The sequence below is a fragment of the Pantherophis guttatus genome, chromosome 7 (assembly GCF_059756535.1).
Source record: "Pantherophis guttatus breed Tessera chromosome 7, ASM5975653v1, whole genome shotgun sequence".
Lineage (NCBI taxonomy): Eukaryota > Metazoa > Chordata > Lepidosauria > Squamata > Colubridae > Pantherophis > Pantherophis guttatus.
The window spans coordinates 51,447,726-51,456,900 of record NC_142069.1 but is presented as its reverse complement, the minus strand read 5'-3'; the positions used below and the strand labels follow the sequence as shown (position 1 = coordinate 51,456,900).

The following is a 9,175-nucleotide window of genomic DNA, read 5'->3' as shown; positions in this document are numbered from 1 at the left end:
CCTCCATCCTAATTTTTTGTGTCTCGCATTTCTTTTTTATCCCTTGTATATCCTCTAATTGGTTTCCATGCTTGTCCTTGCCTTGATAAGTCATCACATTAAAATCAGATGGCACTTCTCTCAAATTTGTAGATAATCCAGCTGGGGTATCCGATAAATCCAAAGGCAATTTATCTGGTACAGTCTCTGTCTTTAGTTCCAGCTCCTTCTGCTTATCCTGTATTATATCTGAAGACGTTAAATTCATTTTCAACCTATTTTGATAAAATTCTTCCGCCCTTTCAACAGTATTTAACTGGTATCTTTCTCCTTGATATCTCAATATAATACCAACTGGGACGTCCCACCGGAATTGAATATTTCTCCTTTTTAACTCAGACACCAGAAAGCCAAATTTCTTCCTTTCCATTAATATCTTAGGTGGGAGTTCCTTGTAAATCCAAATCTTTCTTCCATACAATTGCAAATTAGAATTGAAGGAATTTTACACAATTTTATTCCTAATTTCTTTATCTGAAAAATAGATTACCACATCTCTAGGCAATTGCCTTTGCTTGGCAGTCCAAGAGTTTATTCGATAAGCTCTGTCAATCCTACAAAACACTTCCTCAGGTTGAATCTTTAAAATCCCAGCTAGGAATTCAGAAGATATTTTCCTTAAGTCATCTCTGTTATTTTCCTGCAAACCTCTAAGTCTTATTGCATATTCTGTGAAATTATATTGTATCTTTAGAACCTCTTTTTGAATCCTCTGTTCCAGATATTCTACATTACCAGACTTTTGGTCAGCATCCATTTTAAATTTTTCTTCTGAACTATAATCCTGAATATTTAACAAATCATTTTCAATTTTTTGAAATCTATTGTCCAATTTATCTTGAATTTCATCCATTTTTGACTCTAGTAAATTAGTATTTGTATCCAACCGAATCATGAATTCTGGCAATTTTAAAATTTTTTGCTGCAAAAAGTCAAACTTGGATTTCACCAATTCCTTAGTTTCCTGCTTAAATTTTTCAAGTTGCTGATTCACAATCTCATCCCTTCTTTCAATCTCCTCTAAGAGAAATTCTATTATATTAAAATCAGGTTTCTGGGACTGAAGAGTTAAAACATATTGCTTTAAATTCTTGGTGGGGGAATCCCCCCCACCTATTTGTTTGTCTGACTTCACAAGCCTCAGTGCCATGTTTCCGCCTAAGCAGGCTTTGTTAGAAGAAGAAAAAAAAAAAGACAAGACAAAAGACTTCCAGCCAGCAACACTCAAGCCTCCAGGGAAAAAAGAGAAAAACAAAAACAGGAGCGGAGTTTTGTCTACAAATGTAGCCAGTGGTATTTATTCCGCTACATTGTAATAATAAAAAACGGAAGAACTTTCCCTCTCAAACTCTTCTCCAGCCGCGGCAGACGCCATTTTAAAAAGAAACTTTTTTCCTCTTTCTCTTCCTCTATTCTCTTAAGTAATTTTTAAAAGATAAGTAAAATACTTGCGCTTCAGTATTACAGGTCCAGCTCACATTTTCTTTGAGTAATCTGTCGAATTCGCAAGCTTGCTTTTGACGCCTGGCTCTGCATTAGCAGAGGTCTCCCAAAGCCCGGAGCAACGGCTGGGGATATGGGGCATCTCATCCGCTCCATCCCAAAAGTAAAAGAAAAACTTTTGGGACTCTGCAGAGAGTTCTACCCACCCCTGCCGGCTCTATCTCCGTTTCCTCATGGGAACGGAGTTTTTTCGAGCCGCCGTTCCGTTGTGAAGGCGGCTCTAACAGGCAGTGGAAGCTGACGATCCCTAAGGAACGTCTGGCGGCGGCCAGCAGCAAACAGGAAGTCCGCAATTTTTATGAAACAAATAGCAAAGGGAAACAATAATAAATTACATTTTAATTGTTTCGATGCCATCATATAATACATTGAGTGTCTATACTTGTTTCAATAAAACTTTAATACTTTTATTTAAATAATAAGGTAAAAACCTTCAATTAAAAGAATTCAGGTCCTAGTACACAATAACTTATAATAATTTGTAACTCTGAATATTATGTCAGAATAATATGAATTATTAATATTATCAGCAGCCTCTCCTCCATAACTATTTCCAAGCTTCAGTTTAAATCGGAAATCTGCTGCCAGTTTAAAGTCTCTTACCATTATAAAAAAAAACCTAACAGACCATAAATGAGAAGTGTCCTTTCCTATCCACCTATCTCTTCTATTATCGTAAGTCATAGTTGGTTTGTTTTAGACAGATTTTTTCCGCTTAGTATTGACAAGTTTTATTTTTTAATGCTAATTTCCTTCCAATGTATGTGAAGTACTTTTTTTTGCAAATGTAATTTAGATTTATCTATTCAAATGGGCACAACAAATATGCTAATGAGCCCTGAGCAGAGAATTTTGAATAAACAACTCATACTGCATGCACTCTTTTATTTGTATTTTTATTTGCAATCACAAAATCATTCAATCATGGCTGATAATGTTGCAAAAGACCTTTCAGGTCATCTATTCCAATCTGTCAGTGCACAGTAAAAAAAAATCTAGTCTAGTGATTTATTTATTTCTGCTCTAAATTCTAGACATACTGCCCCATACATTATGTTTTGTCTAGTTGACTGTATTTTCCTAGTGGTAAATGCAATCTTCTGCTTTCCTTCTCATTTGCATGAGTCTATTCACTTTGTTTTATAATTAGCTTTAAACTATTGTAATAAACCTGTCTCCCTTATCATGACTTAAGGTGGAATGGGCATGAGGTTAAAGTATGGCTCCAAATTAGTAGTATATGATTGCTTTCTCTTGGGAAAAGGAAGTGCATTTCTCAGTGACCTTTATTTGATCAGTAGGATTTAATGTTTTTATCTAAACTGGCAGAAAGAGAGAAGTCAGAGAAAGAGATCATCCATTCTTTTCAGCAAAAGGCACTGCCCTGATCAAGTTGTTGCATAATTAATTTAACCACAGCTTAATTCCAATTTGTGAAATAAACACTTCCTGCACACAGATGGTTTAAAAACTGTACATTTAAGTGATGCATAATTTTTGTTTCAAATATAGGTAGAAGCCAAAGTACTGTTTTAATCTAATTTTAAATATGCTTAATAAAAATCTGTATCTCTAAAAATAAATGCCAAGTGACCGAATTCAAAGTTGGGTTAGTTAAGACTAAATAATAGAATAAAATAAAGATTCTGCAAGAACTGTTCCACAGCTTGATCATCAGTTTAGAAAACAATTTAATCCACCATATTGATCTGAGGCTGGCTCATCTTGGTTTATTTTCAAATCAAATTAGATAGTGGAAAATCTGGATTTCTCCCTTTCCATTTATCTAATATGGGAAAAACAGAAAGAACTGTAACCTGTACTGTTTTCATTACACTAAATTTTGTGGAGAATTTGGAACATCAAATTTAGAATAAGGAAATCCAATCATTTCTCAAAACTGATGTATGTTTTTAAAGTTAAATTGGTTTTATTGTTTTTACTTTCTAATCTTACTATAATGGATATTCATTAGAAAATCAGATATTTATAAATATGCAAATATATTTTTTAAAAAAATCAGTGGAAGAGTTTTCAAAGTATACTTTAAATTCTTATTTTATTTTGAAAAATGCCCATAAATATTCTAAGACAGAATGCAATGAAATGTACAGTTAAAATTTGTAGATTTTCTAAAATTTTCATCTAATTACAGAAACTGAAATATTTTTATTCAAAGAGAAGTTGACTGCATCCATTCCATTTATATTTGTCTATTCAATTTGTTATATAATTGATTTTAAACTATTGTAATAGACCTGTCTATTTATTAGAAAGCTGTAGTGGATAATTAATTATACATATTTTTGGATACTGTTGAAAATGTTTTTTTTTACAACTTCCAAAGACAGGTAAGGGAATTGAACATTATTGAATGGATAAACAGGTAAGCTGATAAGAACTTTGTCCTAAATTATCACTACCATTAGCTTAATGACAATTGGTCCTGGATCAGTCCATGACAAATTCACTTTGATTTGAAGGCAGACCTTTAAATCACTAAATCCAATTATCCACCTTACCTTCCATTTCTTTCCCATAATAGCAGTGCCAAAATGCAATATTTATTGGGAAATTTCTTTTTTCAAAATGTTGGTATTCATTGCTTCATTTTTCTGTCCAACATAGCTCATAACTGGAAACTGAATTTCATAAAGGATTCTGAGTTAAGTAGAAGCTCAGGTAAAAATTCTGCTCTGCTTTGAATGAATTAAGAATCACACCGAATTAATTAATTCAAAATTAAATCTTAATATTACATTAAAATACAGTCCTAACTATATTTTAAGAATATTTATATTTTAGCCATTATCATTCCACTAAGACAAAAATTGATCAGCTACTTTTTTACAACAAAATTTCACAACTCGGGAACTGAGAAGGAATTTCTCATATTAATTATATTTGGAGAAGCCATATTCATGCTTCCTCCATAAAATTCTTTGAAGGAACCACTACAATATTTTTTTTAAATGTTGATCTGTAACCTATCATAAAGTTCAACTAACTTGCAGAGTCCTATTATGGTGCAATGCTGAACTTTGAAGGGGCTGTACAAATTTTATTAATGTATTTTACAGAACAAGACACCTTTTGAACCATTTTTCACAATAGAAATTTCAATTTCAGGACTAAATTATGAATTTAAAAGTGATTATGGAAAGGAGTAATGTGTTTATTTCAGAAAATGGTGGGATTCACTAAAATTTTTTACCTTACTGTAAGTGTATGAAATGGCTAGGGTCTTTTTTTTCTTTCTTTTTATGTTTCTTTAATTAAAAATAAACAGAATCCAGAAAGCTAAAAGAACAGAACTTATAACCTTTTTTTCATTCTACTGTAGACTAGAATAGCATCTTATAAAAAACATAAAAAGCAAAAAAAGTCACCAACTTGTCATTTGTACAAATGGCTTTAAAAAGTTTATATCAGAAAAATACAGTTTCAGTCCCAATATTGAGAAACAAGTAAAATTACTTGAAAAGTTTCACTTATAACACAGATAGACTAATTTGGGGTTAAAGTTGTATCTATAGCCTTAACATTTCCACCAACCTTGCTGGTATGAATTGTGTTAAGTAAACAGAAATGGTATGAAATAGTTTAAATACATTGGAGTTGACGTTTATTTAACTCAATTTTTATCTCTTAGAGTGGCAATCCAAATGTTTAAGCAGAAGTATTTTTTTTATTTCTAGCTGGAGATCTCACAGACTGAACATGGACCGTATTCAAGCAAAAGAGAGACTGGAGGGCAGGGGAAGGATAATTAGTTATTTTAGCATAAAACTATGTTTATAAATGAATGAGAATTTCATTCAGCTCATTAAAGACAAGGAAGAGCTGCATTTTCTGCTTGCCCAAACACCAGCATGGATCTTGAAGGCAAGAATAGATGTTGTATAGCATTTACTCCCAGCCCATTGCAAATACATTGCCTGCCCACATTCGTAGTTTTGCTTATAAAGCATTCTTTCCTATTCCATGCTATTTTAAGCCATTCTAGGAGGTTAACATACTTCATTTCTAGTTACATCTCCACTTTAGAACCACAAACCTCCCCTGGAGCAGTTGTTTGTTCCCTGTACAGGCATTCAATTTTTGGTTACTGTGCTGCATCATATGTTCTTGTTGTTCAGTAACTTATTTTTTATTATTCCAGTTGATCCAATAATGGTTCATAAAGGCTCTTAGACACCTCTTCTCCACATCTTCTGTTGGCACAGCTGCATTCCACCTTTACATTAACCAGAGGACATCCTTTTGGTTTCTGTCCAGATAGGTGAAATGATAATAATGGTCTCTGGCCCATTATCTTGTAGTGTTTCATTTTATGTATGTATGTATGTATGTATGTATGTATGTATGTATGTATGTATGTATTTATTTATTTAAGCTTAAATAAGTTGTAATGTAGGCAAGTAGGAACAAATCTAAAAAAATGCAACTAAATGGATTTATTATTGTTGTTGGTTTATTTTCATTTGTCTTCGGAAACTATAGGAGCCAAATGGGGGACAAACAGCTACCATGCAGAATTGCCTAAATGAAGTTGTCAACATTCATAATTTTATTAAGTAAATATAAAGAACTGGGTTTGGAAATATATTTGAAAAATAAAAATTAATAGATGAATATATCCTGTTCTGCCTCGGACAAAACTGTACCCAAAATAGGAAAATAATTGGGAGACAAGATAGTTACAGGCCGAACACTTTGGGGGAAAGACTAAGAAACTGAGAGATGTCAAGCAACTATTTTTCCAGCCAAGAGGAATTGAACGTTTGAAGACTCAGAGTCTTTTCCATGATCAGTTATTATCCATTATAGATTGTCTTAGAGTATTTTATTATGAAAAGACTGTTACAGATGAATAGCCTATTATCTGACCATTAATTAAGCCTCTGCATTTTGTCTTCTATGGTTTCTAGCACCAAGTTATCATTCAAATGATTTTTTCTAAAATAAAAGGTCTACAAGAGAAAAGGGATTGGTAAAAGATTTGTCTTTGTGGGGATTGTATTGAAGTCCTTGAAAAATTTGGACTGTGGATTGGGCTTCTGAGATGGTGGGATGCTTGTGGCAGTTCGAGGGCTAGCCTGGGTCGGGCTGAGAGCTGCTGGGCGCCCTGCAGTCCTATTGCAGACTCGGTTTGAAGGAAATTCTTCTGTTGAAGAATTTCTTCTGCCCACAATTAGACCTATACTTAAAAAAGATGAAAATCTGAAGGAATGGCAGAAGGGCATAAACAAGTTTGTGTGGGCAGGGAAGAAACCACGAGTTAATCAAAAGATAATGCAAGACACCCGAGAAAGAGGTGGTCTTAAAATGCCCAATTTAAGACTGTATTATGAAGCTGCTACCCTCTCAGCAATTACAGATTGGATAAATTTAACGGAGGAAGAGATACTGAATATTGAAGGATATGGTCTGGTCTACGGCTGGCATGCTTACCTATTGTATGACAAGAAAGTAGATAAGACTTTTAAAAGTCATATATTAAGAAATGCTCTACTGCGTGTCTGGAAAAAGTATAAATATAAACTAAAGGATAAGTTACCAATATGGACAGTATCCAGACACGCGATAGAGAATATAAATTTGGAGCAAAAGCAAGATAAGTTTACATATAAGGAACTCCTTTATAAGGAAGGAGTTAGATTACAATTAAAATCTATGGAGCAATTAAGAGAAGAAGGAATTATTAAGACTTGGTTTCAATATGGTCAGCTGCAGGCCAGATGGAGAGAGGATCAAAAAACTGGTATTATGCAGCAGGATGAGAATTTGATAAAGCAAATAAGAGATAAAGGTCAAATGCATATTAAAAGGTTGTATAATATATTAGTGGAAATAGATTCGGAAACAGAGCTAGTCAAGGATTGTATGATAAAATGGGCACAAAACATAGGTGAACCAATAATGTTGGATACATGGGAAAAGATATGGGTTAGAAATGTAAGATTCACACAAGCTCAAAACTTAAGAGAGAACTTTTACAAAATGTTTTATAGGTGGCATTTAGACCCAAAAAAACTAGCTTGCATGTATCCAAATTTACAACCCAAGTGTTGGCGATGTGAGTGTGAAGATGCTACATATTTTCATATGTGGTGGACATGTAAAAAAATTAAGGCTTTTTGGATTAAAATATGATGGATTATTCAAAATATTTTAAGGAAAAAAATTAAATTTACACCACAGTTTTTTTTTTTGTTGGGAATAGTCACAGATTGTACTGTAATAGAGACTAAGTTGGTTTTGAATTTAATAACAGCTGCCAGGTTACTGGTGGCACAGTACTGGAAGAAGGAAGATCCACCTACCATTGAGGAATGGACATTAAAAGTTGTGCATCTGGCTGAGATGGCAAAAATTTCATCATATCTTAAAGATCATTCAAATGAAAGATATATATCAGAATGGAGAAGATGGATTGACTATATGCAAAAAAAGTACCCGAACAAGAAGATTCATACAGCTTATGAATGAAATATTTTTAAGTAGTTTATGTTTATAGTTTTTGAGCTATAAGGAGTTAAAGACTTAGGGAGAATATGAATGCAATAATTTGTTAGCATATTTTAGCTTTATGTTTGTGAATGCTATTCACAAACATGTGAAACATGGGAAGGGGGGAGGGGGAAAGGGTGGGGGGGAAAATGTTTGTATTTCTTATAAAACTTTTTAATATAAAAAAAAATTAGACCCAAGGATGAAATAACACAGAAACAGCTGTCTGCCTTTGGAGAATATGTTGCTGAAATTCTGCCTAAATATGTTCAACAAATCCAGATAACATGTTTCAGTGAGCTGGAAATTTTAATTCATCCAGATGGAATCCTTCCTGTGATAGCTTTTCTGAAAGATCACACAAATGCCCAGTTCAGAAACATAGTTGACCTGACAGCAGTCAATATTCCAAGTTGGCAATACCGTTTTGAAATTGTCTACAATTTCTTATCTCTACACTATAATTCCTGAATTTGGGTGAAAACATATACTGATGAACTGATACCAATTGAGTCTATAATACCATTATTTGAAGAGGCCAATTGGTATGAAAGAGAGGTCCAGGATATGTTTGGAATATTCTTTGCCAACCATCCAGATCTGAGGTGAATCCTTACAGATTACGGTTTTGAAGGTCATCCTCTTTCTGGATATGTGGAGGTCAGGTATGATGATGAGGTGAAGTGAGTGGTCGCAGAGCCATTGGAATTAACTCAGGACTTCTGCAAATTTGATCTGAACAGTCCTTGGGAGGCTTTCCCTGCCTATAGCCAGGCTCCCCAAGCCTTCAAGATAGATCTAGGACAGAAGAAAGGAGATGGGAAACAACAGTGAGAAGGCTTACATTTGCCACCCCTTTGCCCAATTATGTATTTATATATAATAAAAAGAAATAAAACTTAAAAAAAAAAAGATTTGTCTTTGTGTAGCTCTGGAGCCATTTTTCCTCTGAAAGAAGCATCAGTGGTTGCAGGTTAGGTTAGACGATAACATCAAATTGATTTAACTAATGAGGCTAGAGGTCACCTAGCACACGTATAGAAAAACTGAATTGTTCTGAGAGTTGCATCACCATGATGCATCTGTCAGAAAAATTCAGGTTCTCTCCATTTGAGTGTTT

At 33.7% G+C, this 9,175-nt stretch overlaps 1 pseudogene; it reads left to right on the top strand.

Moving 5' to 3' along the window:
- Positions 1–6,581: 6,581 nt before the first annotated feature.
- On the top strand, positions 6,582–8,889 carry LOC117655680 (NADH dehydrogenase [ubiquinone] iron-sulfur protein 3, mitochondrial-like; annotated as a pseudogene).
- Positions 8,890–9,175: the final 286 nt, after the last annotated feature.